General features: G+C 41.8%; 1 long non-coding RNA gene across 1 annotated transcript; it reads right to left on the bottom strand.

The window, feature by feature from the left end:
• Positions 1–917: 917 nt before the first annotated feature.
• On the bottom strand, positions 918–11,599 carry LOC117077510. The gene is made up of 3 exons (XR_004434789.1): positions 11,488–11,599; positions 3,778–3,786; positions 918–932 (listed from the first exon to the last, which is right to left on the bottom strand). It is a non-coding gene; the product is annotated as an uncharacterized LOC117077510 (long non-coding RNA).
• Between the last annotated feature and the right edge of the window lie 7,021 nt (positions 11,600–18,620).

Genomic DNA, 18,620 nt, shown 5'->3' with positions numbered 1-18,620 from the left:
AGACAAAATATAGTAAAAAAGGTAGTGTGGAGGTGCATCAGCTAATATAATGAAAATATTATGTTATTTTTCCTGATTTTGTGATGTTTGTGGTATTTGCCAGTTTTAAAACTTGTAGTTTCTTGTGATTTCTCATTCTAAATAAATGTTCAGAGTTTTACCTAATTTTATTCTTTAAAAAGAAACTTATTTAACCCAAATGATATAAGCTTCTGCCCCACAAAACTTGGATCTGCCACTACCGATGGGGTAAATAGTGATGGTCATTTGGAGTGTGCCACGTTATAGATAAGGACACTGGCTTACCCAAGCTAGCATAGATAGGGTACAGCCAGGATGCAATGTTGAGTCTTCTGGATTCAAAGCTTATGTTTTCTTCACTATCTGAAACTATCTTCTTCCAGATGAAATTTATAGGTAATCAACACAAATTGTAGTAATAACAACAATCTATTAAGTGCTTAGTAGGCGTCAGGCATCAATAAATATTATTTCATTTAAACTGCACAATGACTGTCTATATTATTATCCTTATTTTACAGTTGAGAATACTAAGATGAGAGAAGTGAATTAAATTGTTCAGGCTCACACAGCTAATAAGGAATGAAAGCCAGGATTTGAATCGTGTCTAAATGAGTCTAAAGCCTCAACTATGTTACAAACTGCCTGAGGAGAAAACTCTGGAGTTCCTACAAGGGAAGACCGGCTTATTGTTTCCCTCCATCAACCTCCAGTTGAGTACAGAAAAGGATAGTGCCTTCTCTGACCCAGATGTGAGCAGAAGATCAAATCCTTCCCCCCAAATTTTGGCACACCAATATGAACCAAATGCCCTAGCTGTCTCTTTTCACAAATCCTAGACAGTGTTGTCATTGCCTTTGCCCACTCCTATCCTCTCAAAAGCTAATCTTGGCTGCTCAGTTGTGGTGTTCCTGATAGACAGGAGGCCTAAACATGATCAACCAAAGAACTTTCTGGCCTCTTCTTCAGGGTCATACTCACAGTTCGCATTGAGGGCCCACAGGCACTGCGTCAACACTGAAGCAACTCTGCACTTCCTCCCTTGCTATCACCAATCCTGCTTTTGGCAACACTATTACAAGTGATGTCAATATGGTTGTCAGAACCTGGGCCGTCAGGATTCCTTGATTTCTCTTAAAGTCTTCAAGAAAGGGAGATGCTGTCCTCAGGGCACATACCTGAATCCTATTAGTTCTCACCTCACTTCTCAGCTTGGGGGACAACAAAAGACCTCTGTGTCACAGCCTTTCCATGTTCCAATATGAGATTTCAATCTGACTCTCTCAGTAGGGCAGCAGGAGGCTGAAATAAGCATCCCTGCCTTCCAGGGCACCAAGTACCTGAGGATGTTTCTGTACTTGTCTACTTTTGTGCTACAAACTCGAATTTTTGAACTGGATTCCAAGTCTCACCAGCTGACCTATTCTAGTTGTCAAAAATCAGTAGTTATTTTCTCCTCTGTATTTTTATGACATAGCACTGCTTCCAAGTCATCAAAATTGGCATCCATTTGTCAAAGGTCTTGGAGGTAGAGGACAGCATATGCTAAAACAGAACCTTGAGCCAAGCAGGTTGACAATCTCCAAAACGTTTAAGTAAGAGGAGGAGCACGAGAGAAGTTTGCCCAGGTGAAAACTCCTTACTCTTTCGACTGTAAATTTGCTTTCTGGGGGATCCCTCAGCAAGAGCAGCTTTATTTTGACTGGCTACATAGTTGAGCCTCAAACACTGTTCCTCACTGCCAGGTCCTGGCATTTTGTACCTGCCTCTCCCTTCCTCTTCAACTCCACAGCCCTTTCTAATGTGTGCTCCAATTCTGACCTGACCATCCTGAATCAACTCATTGATGAGCTTTGCAATCTTTGAACGGTCCTTCAAACAGCTCCTGTGGTATCTGCTGAATCTCCCAAATGTCTTTAAATGTTGAACACTGGCCATGCAGTGACCTTTTCAGGATCTATCCCCAGCCCCTGCTGTGATTTTATATATCCAACGTATTATTTTTGTTCCAAAGTTTGTTTGAACTGATTTTTTAAAATATCTACCCAACATATTTTAATGAGGTCTTGCAGAACCGGCATTTGTCAAGGGACAGTTTCAGGCTGTGTTTCCCAAGTGATCCAGTAATATGAGGAGCAATTGCTCCTCTCCTCCAAAGCGCCACCAAATATAATTATGTCATCTAAACAAGCAAGTACCTCCAGGTGATTCATATCACCTGTTGCATTTTCCATAAAACCCTGGAAGGTGTCTAGGGCTGAAAAGATGTATGGGGCAGTCTTTCAAATAGGTAAAACCCCACAGAGCAGATGAAAGCTGTCTTTTCTTTATTTCAGTCAGCCACAGGGATTAATAATAGCACTTCTCAAACACAGAATTGGAAATCACTGATTCCCTACCATACAGTCTAGAGGGTAATCTGTCCAAAAAACTTGATATCTTAGGCGAAAAATGATAATATGACATCTATATTCCTGGCCCTATGTCTGCCCTGTCCTACAGTGAGCTTTCCTTCTTTCTCTTTACGAATTTGTTTATTCAGCTAAATTAACTCTGACTGCACATTATAATCTATGGAGCTTGTTATAAAACATCTATCCCTGGACCCCACCCACCCCTAGATATCCTAACATTTTCTAAATAACTACTCTATGCTATGCCCCATGCCTTGCCCTAGGTGTAGAGGAAATCCAGTCATGGACCCCGCCCTCAATTCATAGTTGAGGGGCAAAGATGGATAAATAAAAAACTATAATTCATCAAGAAAATACAGTATAATTCCATGTTCTTTTCTTAATCTAGTTTCTCGTAAAATTGTGCCAGTATGGGTAAGGTAAACATGGATTCGTTCAACAAGTCCTTGTATATAGGAGGAGGAATGTTTCTGGAATCTTGGGTGACATAAATTGAGGATTTTAAAAAATAGTAAGACGAGGCTGGGTACGGCTCATACCTGTAATTACAGCACTTTGGAGTCTGAGGCAGGCAGATCACTTGAGGTCAGGAGTTCACCAGCCTGGGGCAACATGGCAAAATTCAGTCTCTACTAAAAATACAAAAATTAGCTGAGCATGGTGGCGGGCACCTGTAATCCCAGCTGCTCAGAAGGTTGAGGCAGGAGAAACGCTTGAATCCAGGAGGCAGAGGTTGCAGTGAGCCAAGATCGTGCCACTGCACTCCAACCTGGGTGACTCTGTCTCAAAAAAAAAAAAAAAAAAAAAATATATATATATATAGAGAGAGAGAGGAGAGAGAGAGAAAGATATACATGAATGTCCATAGAAGTTTCATTTGTAATAGCCAAAAATGAAACAGCCCAGACATCCTTCAAAGGATGAATAATTAAACAAACTGTGGTACATCTATAACTTGGAATACTACTCAGTAAGAAAAAGGAATGAATTATTGATGCACATGACAACATGGATGAATCTCCAGACTATGCTGATTATGCTGAGTGAAAAAGGCTGATCCCCAAAGGTGACATACTGTATGATCCCATCTGTGTAATCTTCTTGAAATGACAGAATTATAGAGATGGAAGAGTGATTAGTGGTTGTTAGGGGTTAGGGAAGCTGAGAGGGAGTGAGGGAGGGAGGTGTGGTTATGAAACGGTAACATGAGGGATCCTTGTGGTGACTAAAATGTTCTATGTCTTGATTGATTGTTGTGGTGGTGATGCAAGGCTATACTATGGTAAAATTATATATAACTAAGCACTCACCCACACACCACATGCAAATATACATGTAGAACTGGTGAAGTCTGAATAAGCACTGTGGATTGTACCAATGTCAATTTCTTGGTTTTGATATTGCACTATAGTTGTATAAGATGCTCACATTGGAGGATACTGAGGAAAAGGTGTGTAGGACTTCCTTATACGTGCCTTGCAATCTTCTGTGAACCTATAATTGGTTCAAAAAATAATAGTCCGAGAAGTGCTAACCAGAAATCAGAAGGATTAAAAATGTCAGACACATTTGTAAATGCAAAACTACAAATGGTGACATTAGGAGAACCTGGGAATATAGTTAATCTTCGATGTTACAAGGAGGACAGTCTCAGGGAATATTACATTTTATTTTATTTTATTTTATTTTGTTTTGGACACACGGTCTTTGGATGCACTTAGCCCAGGCTGGAGTGCATTGGCACCATCTCAACTCACTTCAACCTCCACCTCCCAAGTAGCTGGGACTACAGGCATGTACCACCATGCCAGGCTAACTTTTTTTTTGTCCTTTTTGTAGAGATGGAGTTTCGCCATGTTGGCCAGGCTGTTCTCAAACTCCTGACCTCAGGTCATCTGCCTGCCTTGTCCTCCCTAAATGCCAGGATTACAGGCGTGAGCCACAGAGCCTAGAGCCCGGCCAGGAATATTACATTTAAAAACAGGTAAGTTTCATTGTTTTTCCAATTATAAAAGAATGTTTCTTGTGGAAAATTTAGAACATGTAGCCCCAAAAACATTATTAATAATCCTACCAATTTGAGATAACCATTATTTTTCAACATTTAGAGTGTTTTTTTGTTTGTTTGTTTTGTTTTTAGCCATAGAGTCTCTATTGCCCAGGCTGGAGTGCACTGGTTTGATCATAACTCACTGCAGCCTCAAACTCCTGGGCTCCAGAGATCCTACTGACTCAGCCTCCCCAGTAGCTGGAACTACAGGCATGTGCCACCACATTCAGCTAGTTTTCTTCTTAGTAGAGATAAGGTCTTGCTATATTGCCCAGGCTGGTCATGAACTCAAGCTTCCGCCTCGACCTCCCAAAGTGTTGGGATTACAGGCATGAGCAACCATACGCAGTCTTTTTTTTTCTATGCATAAAATTAAAACAAACATTTTCATACTCAGCAATACATTTTTTTCTCGTCTTTAAAGAATAATTTATTTTGAGCCAGCCTGGATAAAAAAGATCATATATTAACATAACTTTAATGTACATATAGTATTCTATCATGTGGATGCAGAATTAATGATTTACCCAAACCCCTATTTTGAACATTTAGGTTGTTTTCAAGTTTTTGGTATTACAGATACTGCTGCAATATATATCATTGTACACACATCTTTATATGTATCCCTGATTACTTCCTTAGTATGAATTCTTTGGAGCAAAATTATTGGGTCAAAGATTATATACGTTTTTAAAGTTTTTGCTACATCTGGCTAAATTGCCTGTCAGAAATTTTATATTAATGTTCCACCTATTGTTTTTTTCCAGAGCATATTCCTGGTTGCTGATGTCAGCAACAAGCTGGATAGTCCCACTGTGCCAATTCATTTGCTCCTTAGTCCAGTGCTATAGAATCTAGCACAATGCTGAGTACATACTAGGCCCTCAGAAATATTTGTTGATTTAATATCTTTCATAATGTATTCTTTGAAATTTGCATCTGGAACTGGTGAGAAACAAAATAACCAAAATATTACCATGCTTTAACCCCGAATTATATTACTGACATCTAGTGAAGAGTAAGGTCTTGAGGCAATAGGACAGCACGTTTTTTTCTTTTTTTGAGACGGAGTCTCGCTCTGTCGCCCAGGCTGGAGTGCGGTGGCCGGATCTCAGCTCACTGCAAGCTCCGCCTCCCGGGTTTACGCCATTCTCCTGCCTCAGCCTCCCGTGTAGCTGGGACTACAGGCGCCCGCCACCTCGCCCAGCTAGTTTTTTGTATTTTTTAGTAGAGACGGGGTTTCACCGTGTTAGTCAGGATGGTCTCCATCTCCTGACCTCGTGATCCGCCCGTCTCGGCCTCCCAAAGTGCTGGGATTACAGGCTTTAGCCACCGCGCCCGGCCAGGACAGGCACGTTTTTATAGAGAGGAAGGATCTGGGAAAAAATCTGGAGGCTCTGAGGTAGGAAGCAGAAATCACCGGAGGTTTCTGGGAGTAGACCGAGAGAGTCTAAAAGGAGGAGAGAGAGGCCACTTGTGAAGTGCACCCACTCCATCGGTTTGCTGGAAAGGGAAAAGTGTCTGAGGCATCAGGGTAGTTGTTGGGGAGATGGAAAAAAGGCTCCCTGCTTCCTGCTACTCACTCCTGTAGGCACTCGGGAAGCTAATTGACCTGGCAGCTTGGATATAAAAGTATCTAGTGTGCAAACTTCTCCAAGCAGAAGTCTGGGCAGAATTATGCTCAACTGTGCTTTTATTTATTATTATTATTATTATTTTTCCAAGACGGAGTCTTGCTCTGTCACCCAGGCTGGAGTGCAGTAGCGCGATCTCAGCTCACTGCAACCTCCGCCACCCGGGTTCAAGCAATTCTCCTGCCTCAGCCAGTAGCTGGGATTACAAGCGCCCACCATCACACCCGGCTAATTTTTTTTTTTTTTTTTTTTTTTTTTTTTTAGAGGCGGGGTTTCGCCATGTTGGCCAGGCTGTCTCGAACTCCTGACCTCGTAATCCACCCGCCTCGGCCTCCAAAGTGCTAGGATTACAGGCGTGAGCCACCGCACCCGGCCGTGCTTTTATTTTTCATTTGGGGGAGGGAAGGCACAGGTTTCATCTGTCCTTCCAAGTTTTCCCCTTTATGTCCTGCATGTGGCTGTTACCGGTTACGCGGGACCAATGGCCAGAAGTCTGGGCTCTTGATCACTGCAGCTCATTTCACTCTTGGTCTGAAATACGAACAGGGCGGGGACCATAAATGCCCCAGGGCTGTTTGGGAGGAACCCTCCATGGTTTTGGAAAAGAAGAGGCAACAGCCAGCTCTATTTAATCACCAGATGTGATTAAATAATAAAAATATGTGAGCACTTAAAAAATTATGCCAGTCTCTTCTTGAATGACTATATGTTATCGCATTTAATCTTCATAACAACCTTGTAAGATAGGTCCTTCTTATCCTTGTTTTACAGTTGAGGAAACTGAATTAACTTACCTTGATCACCTTGCCAGTATGTTGCAGAGCTAGGATTTGCAATTGGATCCGAAAGTCCACTTATCTGATTTCAAACACCTGCTCCTAACCGCGGCCTGAGTTAAAACACACAGGGCAGTGGACGTTCCTGAACCTATTTCCTGCATTGCATGTCTTCATTTCTCAGATTCCACCATTTGAGATTCAATCCCTTGGATCATGAAGGCTTTCTATCCAAAGATCTTTTTGAAAAATAAATCTGGTGCCTGTCGTGATTCACGCCTGTAATCCCAGTGCGGTGGGAGGCTAAGCCAGGAGGATAGCTTGAGCCAGGAGTTGAGACCAGCCTAGGCAACAGAGTGAGACCGTGTCTCTACAAAAAAAAAAAAAAAAAAATTAAAAAATTAGCTGGGTGTGGAGGTGTGCAAGTGTAGGCCTAGCTACCTATGAGGCTGAGGTGGAGGAGGATCACTTGTGCCCAGGAAGCGTAGGCTGCAGTGAGCTATGATTGTGTCACTGCACTCCAGCATGGGTGACAGAGCAAGACCCTGTCTCTAAAATAAATAAATAAATAAATAAAAAATAAAAACTGTATGTAAACGAGCAGCAATGGTTTATCATCAGCTGGCACATCAGATAACATTTGAGTGGAGAAAAATGGGCCATTATCTAAATCCTTCAAACAGGCCAGGTGCAGTGGCTCATGCCTGTAATCCCAGCACTTTGGGAGGCCAAGGCGGGAGGATCACCTGAGGTAAGGAGTTCAAGACCAGCCTGGCCAACATGGCGAAACCCCATCTCTACTAAAAAATACAAAAATTAGCCCGGGGTGGTGGCAGGCACCTGTAATCCCAGCTACTGGGGAGGCTGAGGCAGGGAGAATCACTTGAACCCGGGAGGTGGAGGTTGCAGTGAGCTGAGATCCCACCACTGAACTCCAGCCTGGGTGACAGAGCGAGACTCCATCTCAAAAAAAAAAAAAAAAAAAATGGCCAGGTGCAGTGGCTCATTCTAGCACTTTGGGAAGCCAAGGCGGGCATATCACAAGGTCAAGAGATGGAGACCATCCTGGCCAACGTGGTGAAACCACATCTCTACTAAAAAATACAAAAAGTTAGCTGGGTGTGGTGGCACGCACCTGTAGTCCCAACTACTCTGGAGGCTGGGGCAGGAGAATCACTTGAACCCAGGAGGCGGAGGTTGCAGTGAGCCGAGATCGTGTCACTGCACTCCAGCCTGGCACTGGAGACTCTGTCTCAAAAGAATAAAATAAACAAAACAAAATAAAATAAAATAAATACAATAAATAAAAAAAAATCCTTGAAACAAAGGACATGCGTAATTAATTCAGTTTCCTCAAAGTGATTGGTTTTGGAGAATCAGGGCACAAAAGTCCAAAAAGGATAGATTAACTTTTTAAAATATTTTTCCCCACTGGCAAAGAATAAATTTTATACTGGTACCCTTCGAGGTTTACTACCTGTTTAGAAAGCCAATCATTTGAGGCCTTGTCCATTGTTTTTTCATTCCAGATGACCTTGCCAGCACGTTAAGTAAACAATACATTGTTAATTCTCAGAAGGTTGACTGCAACCTTCTTCTGTAGCCTTTTTTGCCTTCCTGAAAGTTCCCTTTGTTTCTCAAGATTACAAGACGATTCAATCGCAATCACGTGTCATGAGGGAGTTTTATTTCTTCTCAGCATCCTATAACAGGCTGTTTGATTTTCTGGGTTTGGGCTATCTCCTCTACAAAACTATAAGTTCCGGGGAAAGGATCTCGTTTGTCTTGTTTATCTCTCTATTCCCAATGACTAACACAGGGCTTAGCGTATTGTAAGTGTGATGGTTAATTTTATGTGTCAATTTGATTAGCTTAAGGGATGCCCAGAGAGCAGGTAAAACATTATTTTTGGGGGTGCCTGTGAAGGTGTTTCCGGAAGAGATTAGCATTTGAATTGGTAGAGTGTAAAATCCCAGCACTTTGGGAGGCCGAGACGGGCGGATCACGAAGTCAGGAGATGGAGACCATCCTGGCTAATACGGTGAAACCCCGTCTCTACTTAAAAATACAAAAAACTAGCCGGGCGACGAGGCGGGCGCCTGTAGTCCCAGCTACTCGGGAGGCTGAGGCAGGAGAATGGCGTAAACCCGGGAGGCGGAGCTTGCAGTGAGCTGAGATCCGGCCACCGCACTCCAGCCTGGGCGACAGAGCGAGACTCCGTCTCAAAAAAAAAAAAAAAAAAAAGGTTATCCTCATTAATGTGGGTGACCATCATACAATTTATTGAGGGCCTGAATTTGGAGGAAGACTCAATTCACTCTCTTGAGCTGGGACATCTATCTTCTCTCAGACATCAGAGCTCCTTGGTTCTCAGGCCTTCAGACTCAGACTGAATTATCCCACTGGCTTTTCTGGTTCTCCAGCTTGCAGAAAGCTAATCATGGGACTCTTTGACCTCCATAATTGTGTGAGCCAATTCCTACAGTTAAGTCTCTCTTTCTATTAATACATACATAGATATAAATATTTCTTATTGTTTCTGTTTCTCTGGAGTACCCTGACTAACACAGTAAGGTGTTACATACATATTCGTTGAATGAATGAGTGAAACTTATAGAGGCTAAGCTAACTTGCCTATTGTTAAACAGCTATTAAGTGACTGATCCAAGACTTGAACTAAGGCTAGCTAATAGTAGACCCCAAGTTCTAACCACGATGCTAGACTATCACTGTTCTTTTTTGCAACTGAACCATGCCAAAGGCCATAGAGTAATTGCTAGGGAACTTAGAATCAGCTTTTCCCTCTCCTCTCTTTTCCCCTTTATTTCCCTTCGTCCTCCTTCCCTCCCTCCCTCCTTGTTTTCAAGATCTGGAAGGGCTATTTGAGGTCATCTTGTTCAACCTGCACATTTTACAAAGGAGAACCCTAGAGCTGAATCAGTCACATTGCCTGCCCAAAGGCAATAAGTTAGTGGCAGACTTAATAGATAAGTTTAGCTTTTGTGGGCATCATTCTAGCAAAATCAATGGAGATCTAATTTATTTCATTCTTGTTTACCCAATATCTGTTTATTATAACCAGGTTAGTCACATCACTAACCTGAGATGGTGTCTTGCTCGTTTCTACCTAAGTGACATAGCCCACACTGGTTCCTTTGCTGCTGGGGATTTATTCTTTTTTCCTCCATCGATCTATTTTATTCATCCCTCAAGCCCTAGCTCAGTTCTCCCCTCCTCCATACAGACTTCTCTGGCTCACTGCAAACTCATACAGCACTCTGCATTTGGCCTTTAATCACACATTACCATGTATTTTCATTTAAATGTTTTCAAGTATGTCTTTCCCACAGGCTCCCCCCACCACAAGCTCATCAAGAGCAGGATCTATATCACATGTGAATCTCTTTTGTAATCCTCTGAACTCCTAGAAAAGCACTAGACACATAGACACTCAAAGAATAATTCTTGAATGAATGAATGAATAAATGATATAAACAAGAAAAAAATGGAATGGTAAACTCTGCCATCTTGTGGTTATTCGTCTTTAGTGTTGTCATTTTCACTGTATTTTTTTTTTTTTAGTGTTGAAATTAGAAAAGTATCACATGGTAAGAAACTAAGGCGATGATGGTGAAATTGGGAAGGTTTCTTTCTCTTTTGCTCAACATACCAACAACATGGTTACTGAAATATTTTATAAGAAAAACTAGCGGTGGAGGGAAACAAAAACCCAAAACAATCATGTACCTGAGGACTGAATATAGACCTGGGAAATATTGATTGGATTTCCTCAGGTACAATCCGTGCTTCGAATGGGTCAGGTAAGAGAAATTGTCCCAACATGTTCAACATTTCAGAACTCTGATCAGATAATCAATCTACATTTTTAAGGGGAGCTATTATAGACCTTTTATAACAGTCATCTGGTGAAGAGAATCACTTATTTATTTATTTATTTTCAGACAGGGTCTTGTTCTGTCACCCAGGCTGGAGTGCAGTGGTGCAATCTTGGCTCACCACAGCCTCAACTTCCTGGGCTCAAGCGATCCTCTCACCTCTCACTCCTGACCTCGTGATCCGCCCGTCTCGGCCTCCCAAGCCTGCTGGGATTACAGGCTTGAGCCACCGCGCCCGGCCACCTTCTTTTTTTTTTTTTTTTTTTTTGAGACGGAGTCTTGCTCTGCCACCCAGGCTGGAGTGCAGTGGCCGGATCTCAGCTCACTGCAAGCTCCGCCTCCCGGGTTTACGCCATTCTCCTGCCTCAGGAGAGGCATCCTGTAAATTAACCTTGCGCAGATCATACAACCTCTCTTATCTCAGTTTTCTTATCAGTTAACTTGATGCCTAATTTACTTCCCAGGGCTGTCATGACATTCTATAGGACCACAGGCATAAAGGTTCTTTAAAACATTTTTAAAAAGTGATATGGCAAGGGTTGTTTGGGAGTGCTCGACTGTGATGTGCCATGTCCGGTAAAGGATAGAATGTACTATGTACGTTAATGGATTTTTCAGGTCGGTTGATATTCTAGTGGACTGTGTCTTGAACTTTGGATATTTAGATATCATGTATTATAGTTGAATTGTTTCAACAGGGTTCTTGCTTGTAAGCATGTCTTGAAAAGATTGTTAGTAAATATGTAATTGTATGTTCTATGGACGGTTAAGCATTTATAGTACTATATAATATTCATGTTGGCTAGCACACACACAGACAGCTGGGCTTACAGGTGTGTGCCACCATGACTGGCTAATTTTTAATATATATATTTTTTGTAGAGATGGAGTTTCGCCATGTTGCCCAGGCTGGTCTATGAAATCCTGAGCTCAAGCCGTCTGCCCACCTGGGCCTCCCAAAGTGCTGGGATTACAGGTGTGAGCCACTGTGTCTGGCCGAGAATCACTGCTTTTGAATTAACAGTCCTGAGATCCAGTCTTAGTTTTGCTGAACAACCTTGCGCAGATCATACAACCTCTCTTATCTCAGTTTTCTTATCAGTTAACTTGATGCCTAATTTACTTCCCAGGGCTGTCATGACATTCTATAGGACCACAGACATAAAGGTTCTTTAAAACATTTTTAAAAAGTGATATACATGTTTAACAATACTATGAAAGAAAAATAATGTTTGTCCTTTTCATTTTGTACAGCACCTGAGCATTTTAAAGTGCAGTCATGACAGCAGGTGGGGGCTCACTCTTGTAATCCCAGCACTTTGGGAGGCCAAAGCAGGAGGATCGTTTGAAGTCAGGCATTTGAGACCAGCCTGGGCAACAAAGTGAGACCCTGTCTTTATGAAAATGTAAATTAAAAAATTAGCTGGGTGAGGTGGTGCACACCTGTAGTCCCAGCTACTCAGGAGGCTGAGGCGGGAGGATCTCTTGAGCCCAGAAATCTCTTGAGGCTGCAGTAGGCCATGATCACGCCACTGCACTCCAGCCTGGGTGACAGAGGGAGGCTCTGTCTCTAAAAAAATAAAAATAAAAAGTAAATAAAAACATCATTATTAAAAAAAGTGCCTTCATGCTCATTATCTATTTTCAGTCTCACAGCAACCCCAGGATGCAGGCAGGCATTATTACACTCAACTTAGAGATGGAATTCAGAGGTTCACATACAGACTCATTAAAAATATATTGAGGACCTGTTATGTGCCAGGCATACTGACAGGTACTTTTCCATGTTAGAGAAGTTAAGTTGGTCCAAAATCATCTGGTTGTTAAGTGGCAGAGTCTGCACTCCAACTCAGATCATCTGATTAGGAATCCAGGGCTCAAGCACTACTATCTTTAGGTCAGTCTAATTCCTATCCTGGGGGTATTCATATTTAATTTTTCCCTTTCTTTTATGGAGTGAAATATTTTGCTTTCTGTTAGATATTTAAGGTCTTAAGAGCAGGTGCACCAAAAAACACTGGGTGTAGGCTACAAGCCTGTACTTTATTCAATGCAGTGGTTCTCAGCACTGGATGTAAAATAACATCATCTGGGGAGTTAGAAAACAATTACCCACATTCTGGCCCCACAAGAAAGTAATTAAATCAAAGCCTCTGGCAGTGGAGCCTGAGAAAAAGTTTTTTTTTTCTTTTTAAAAGTTAATTCTAATGTACCGTCAGGGTTGAGAACCACATTGCTCTAGCAGAAAAGTCAGTGACCCAACATTTTAACACAGTCAATTCAACTTTTCTAGAGACTGTTCCTAGCAAATACCAAGAACATTCAATGAGGAAAAAGGAAGAGGAGTAAAGAAATATCTTAGAAATGTCATTTGTTCAATCTGATTTAGTAGTGCAAGTTGAATGGCAGTTGATGGAAGTAAACCATTAGAGATGAAGAACCAGGAAAGAAAAGGACATGGATCCCACTTTGAGGTAGGGAGAGAGATGGCAGACACATCTTTCTCACCTCATAAGAGCAGACACTATAAACCCCTATTCATTCATTTATTCCTAGATCAAATATTTACTGAGCAGCTAGTATGCGCCAGACATTATTCTAGGTACTGTCAATATAGCAAGCCAGATACAGACATTAGACTCATGGAACTTTCATTCTAGTTGTGAGTGTAGAGGAATGAATGGTTCTGCTGTGGTACCCTGGTGACCTTGAACACCTTCACATATGTCACACAGCCAAGGTTCAACCATGGTCTGACTCAAATCTTGGAGGAATGCTCTGTGATCTCTCTGCAACATGGCAAGATAAGAAATATTGTGATAAGTTGTCACAAGATCATTTCTCATCTGCCTCCTTATCTTGCGGGAGGGTGCCATGAGGTAGTTTCTCATTTGCCTCCCTGGTTCCAGTGAAAAATAGAGCTTTGTACCATCACACACACACACACACCCCCCACACACACGCACACACATGCACACACACGCACACACACACACACACAGCCCACTTCAGTAGAGCTGTAGCATAAACTGCTTGGCTATATTTTAGAGTTGGCTTCTGCACACCAGAGTGACCCATTGCTTGTGTCATCCACCATCTGACCTCTCCAATTCAGTGTCATCCTATGGGATTAGCGACATCATGCTGGTCTTGTTTTGCTGCCTGTGTTAGTAATAAACTGTATCTGTTTGGGCTAATTGTCTTCTTATTGGCTGAATCTATGAAAGTGTGCTAAGCTAACCTAGCAGCTACCAATGTACTGTTGCTTAAGGGGCTTCACTGTTTGACAATTGGGACAGATCTGATCCATACCAGTTAGATAGAAAAACAAATTTATTTCAAGTTGTGATAAATACAATGAACCCTAAAATGTCAACTCTACGTGCGCTTATAAATCACCTAAACACTGGGGAGAATGTGCAGGTTTAATTGAATAATTTCAATTAACAAACATATAAGAAATGAGAAAAACACAAAATCATTGGACAAACACCGTAATTGTTGTGGACAAAATGGATGTTAAAATTGGCAGGAGAAAGTTTGAGAAGAAATAGGGTTTCAAATTATCTCTCCCAAGATATTCATTAATTACAAGGGAAAAACAGTAACTTTCCAGTAAAGAAACTCAGCCCTCTCTGAGTGGGAACATATGAGAGAGAGGAAATAAATGAATGGAGTCCTGGCCCAAGAACAGGCCATTGCGGGTCTGCTGGGTCTATGGACTTACCTGATGGTCATTTCCCTAGTTCTGGAATGTATAATTGGGCTGGCAAAACTGAGAAGTTTGCAGAACCCCTATATTGATTATTTGAACAGTAAAGTAAAATCTGTTGTAGGAGGAAAGGCAAGCAAAGCCTCAGAAATTTCTCATTCCCTCTTACCAAGATAGTAAGTAAATAAATAAATGAACTTGACAAACCACATTGCATCCCAGGGAGAACTGCAGAATTTAGTGCCTTCAAAGACTTATATAATACAGTCCCCATCAGATACCTATTTAATTCACCAGTGTGGCTCCTGAGAAAATCAGATAAATCACGGAAAATGACAATGAAGTACCACAAATTTAAGTGGTAGTAACAACTATAACAGCTGTGTTAGATGTCATGTCTTTACTGAAGTAGATTAATATACATGTATATATGGCTATTGATCAAGTGAATGTTTTATTTCCATACCCTTTCAAAGGTGGATCAGAAACAGTTTGCATTCACATAGTATGGACATCAGCGCATGTGGTGAATGCTGTAATGGGGCACCCAGATTTCCCTTCAGCAATGAAGATGTTACTACTCTAGCTACTGAAAGCACATCTAGAAGATGACCTTTGGGTGCCAGTTCTCTCTAGAGATTACCACAGCTAAAGAAAACTGCCTCACCCAATTGAAACCTCATACCTCTTTCCAAGGGCAGCCCACACCCAGAGATTACTCAATGTAGGGATATAAAGACCCAGCCCTCTCAACCTAATTTGGGACAAGCAGTCATTCTAGTTCCAGAGCCTCCCATGGGGTTGGCTGAGGCCTTCATTGGAACTACATCATGGCTTCACTTCTCCCTCCGACCAATCCTCTTTCTTTCACCTCCTTTCCACAAGTGTTGATCCCAAGGGGCACTCCCTAATAAACACCCTGCACACTGGTCTCCATCTCAGGGTCTGTATCTTGGGGAACCCAGACTCTGTGACAGTTGGTGCCAAGAGTGGTCTGAGAAGCAGGTACCTTGATGGGATCTTGGATCTAGATCAACCACTGCCTAGATGACATCGAGGACATCATTACTATTGGTAGGTGGAGCACTGATATTCCCTGACATAGGTAGAAGTGCAGGTAAAACTTTCATTGGTGGAAGGGGATATAGTAGCTATTGGCATATATTAGGCATTTGAGAACTATGGGGAGAATAGTAATCTTAAAAAAGATGGAATTTAGTAGCTATTCTTAAGTTTGATTGTTACTCTGAACAAAGATAACACAAGCTGAAAGTGATTAATTAGCAATTTAAAGTTAAAGTGAAAGACATGGAACCTCTCTGGTAGCATATAAAGAGGCTCTTGCTTCCTGCAGCAGGATGACAGAGAAAGCTAAGGACCAGGTCTAGGACTTAATTGTAAGAGTAGTCGAGCTCCAAAAGTGGCTAACATATCAACTAAGACAAGTGTGCTATGCCAGGGTCAAGGCTGTGGTTGAAAAAGAAAGAGACCCTGACACATGGAATAGGGACTTCTGAGCCTGAAAATCTTGAATTCCCAGATTTCCCTGAGACCTCTGAGATTGTAGAAGTGGCCTGCACCTCCCTATTAAGAGCTAGCATGCCCTATTTGCTTGAAGACAATACAGAGGCCTCTGTCTTGCAAGACAACATGTGCCTGCACCCCCTCCTCCTAGACATAGGGTTTGATTTAACTAGGGTTAAATCACAATGTAACTCATCTGGGGATATGCTATGCCTGCTAAGATGTGAAATAGATAATACTCTGAAACTGCAGCATCTAGTCAACATGTACTAGCAGGAGCTGGGAAGTAGGCATGGGCAAGAATCTTGAGAGTGCTGATTTTTTACTTTATGATAGCCCCAAAGCTGTACGCATTAAGTAGAAACTGCACTTCAAGTACCTATATATCTGATATGGTTAGGCTTTATGTACCCGCTCAAATCTCATCTTGAATTGTAATCCCCATACTTCCACATGGCAAGGGTGGAGGTAATTGAATCATGGGGGCAGTTTCCCCCATACTGTTCTCATGATAGTGAGTTCTCACAATATCTGATGGTTTTATAAGGAGCTCTTCCCCCTTCACTTGGCACTTCTCCTTCTTGCTGCCTTGTGAAGAAGGTGCCTTGCTTCTCTGCCTTCTGCTATGATTTTAGCTGCTATGATTTAGCCTTTCCTGAGGCCTCCCCAGCCATGCTGAACTGTGAGTCAAATAAACCTTTTTCCTTTATAAATTACCCAGTCTTGGGCAGTTCTTTACAGCATTTATAGCAGTATGAAAATAGACTAATACAACATTCATTCTGTTTTTTTTTTTTAACTTTCAATGCCATATTCAATAAATTACATGAAATATTCAACACTTTATTATAAAATTGACTTTGTGTTAGATGATTTTGTCCATCTGAATGCTGAAATAAGTATCCTGAGTGCATTTAATGTAGGGTAGGCTAAGCTATGAGGTTAGGATGTTTAGGTGTATTAAGTGCATTTTTGACATAGTATTTTCAACTTACAATGTGTTTATTGGGATGTAACCCAATATGAATCAAGGAGCATCTTCACTTCAGAGTATATGCCCCAAAAAATAGAAAGCAAGGATTCAAGGAGGTATTTCTACACCCAAGGTCATAGCAGCATTGTCCACAAGAGCCAAAAAGTAGAAATAACCCAAATGTCCTCTGATGGATGAATGGGTAAGCAAAATGTGGTATATGCATACAATGGAATCCTACCAATTCTACAACATGGATGAAACGTGAGAGGGCTTTATGCTAAGCAAAATAAACCAGTCATAAAAGGACAGTGTATGATTTCCTTTTGTCTTTCCTTTTTCTTTATTTCTCTTTCTTTCTTCTTTTTTTGAGACAGAGTCTTGCTCTGTTGCCCAAGTTGGAGTGCAGTGACACAATCTTGGCTCACTGCAACCTCCGCCTCCCCGATTCAAGCGATTCTCCTGTCTCAGTCTCCCGAGTAGCTGGGATTACAGGCGCCTGCCATCATGCCTAGCTAATTTTTGTGTTTTTAGTAGAGATGGAGTTTCGCCATGTTGGCCAGGCTGGTTTCAAACTCCCGACCTCAGGTGATCCACCTGTCTCGGCCTCCCAAAATGCTGGGATTACAGGCGTGAGCCACACGCACCCGGCCATGATTTCATTTATATGAGGTACATGGAGTAGTCAAATTTGTAGAGACAGAAAGTAGAGTAACAGTTGCTGGGGGTAGAGAAGGGGGTAATGAGTAGTTATTGTTTAATGGAAACAGAGTTTTAGTCATGCAAGATGAAAAGAGTTCTGGAGATGGATGGTGGTGATGGTTGCACAATAATGTGTATGTATTTAATGCCACTAAATTGTACACTTAAAAATGGCTAAGATAAGCCAGACATGGTATCATGTGCCTGTAGTTCCAGCTACTCAGGAGGCAGAGGTGGGAAGATTGCTTGAGTCCAGGAGTTTGAGTCCAATCTGGGCAATATAGCAAGAGCCTGTCTCTAAACAGATGAAAAACATTTAAAAATGGCTAAAATGGTAAATTTTATGTTATGAATATTTTACAACAAGTTTTTAAATGTTAAAAAATTAAGCGGCCGGGCGCGGTGGCTCAAGACTGTAATCCCAGCACTTTGGGAGGCCGAGGCGGGCGGATCACGAGGTCAGGATATCGAGACCATCCTGGCTGACACTGTGAAACCCCGTCTCTACTAAAAAATACAAAAAACTAGCCGGGTGAGGTGGCGGACGCCTGTAGTCCCAGCTACTCGGGAGGCTGAGGCAGGAGAATGGCGGTAAACCCGGGAGGCGGAGCTTGCAGTGAGCTGAGATCCGGCCACTGCACTCCAGCCCGGGCGACAGAGCGAGACTCCGTCTCAAAAAAAAAAAAAAAAAAAAAAAAAAAAATTAAGCCTTATTCTCATGGGCCCTATATTCCGTTATAAGAGGCGTACAATACCAAAGTAACAAAATAATATAACAAATTATGTATATCCAAAACAATTAAAGCTTCCATTTATTCCTCCTTCTTCCGCTAAACTTCTTTCCTCTTTCCAAAGGTAATAATTGTTATCAGTTTGGAATTATCCCCCCATACTTTTAAAAATGCATGTGTGCTGATT

This window comes from Trachypithecus francoisi, unplaced genomic scaffold, assembly GCF_009764315.1.
Source record: "Trachypithecus francoisi isolate TF-2019V2 unplaced genomic scaffold, Tfra_2.0 Lachesis_group6, whole genome shotgun sequence".
NCBI lineage: Eukaryota > Metazoa > Chordata > Mammalia > Primates > Cercopithecidae > Trachypithecus > Trachypithecus francoisi.
The sequence above is the reverse complement of the archived record's forward strand: the minus strand, read 5'-3'. Positions and strand labels throughout refer to the sequence as shown.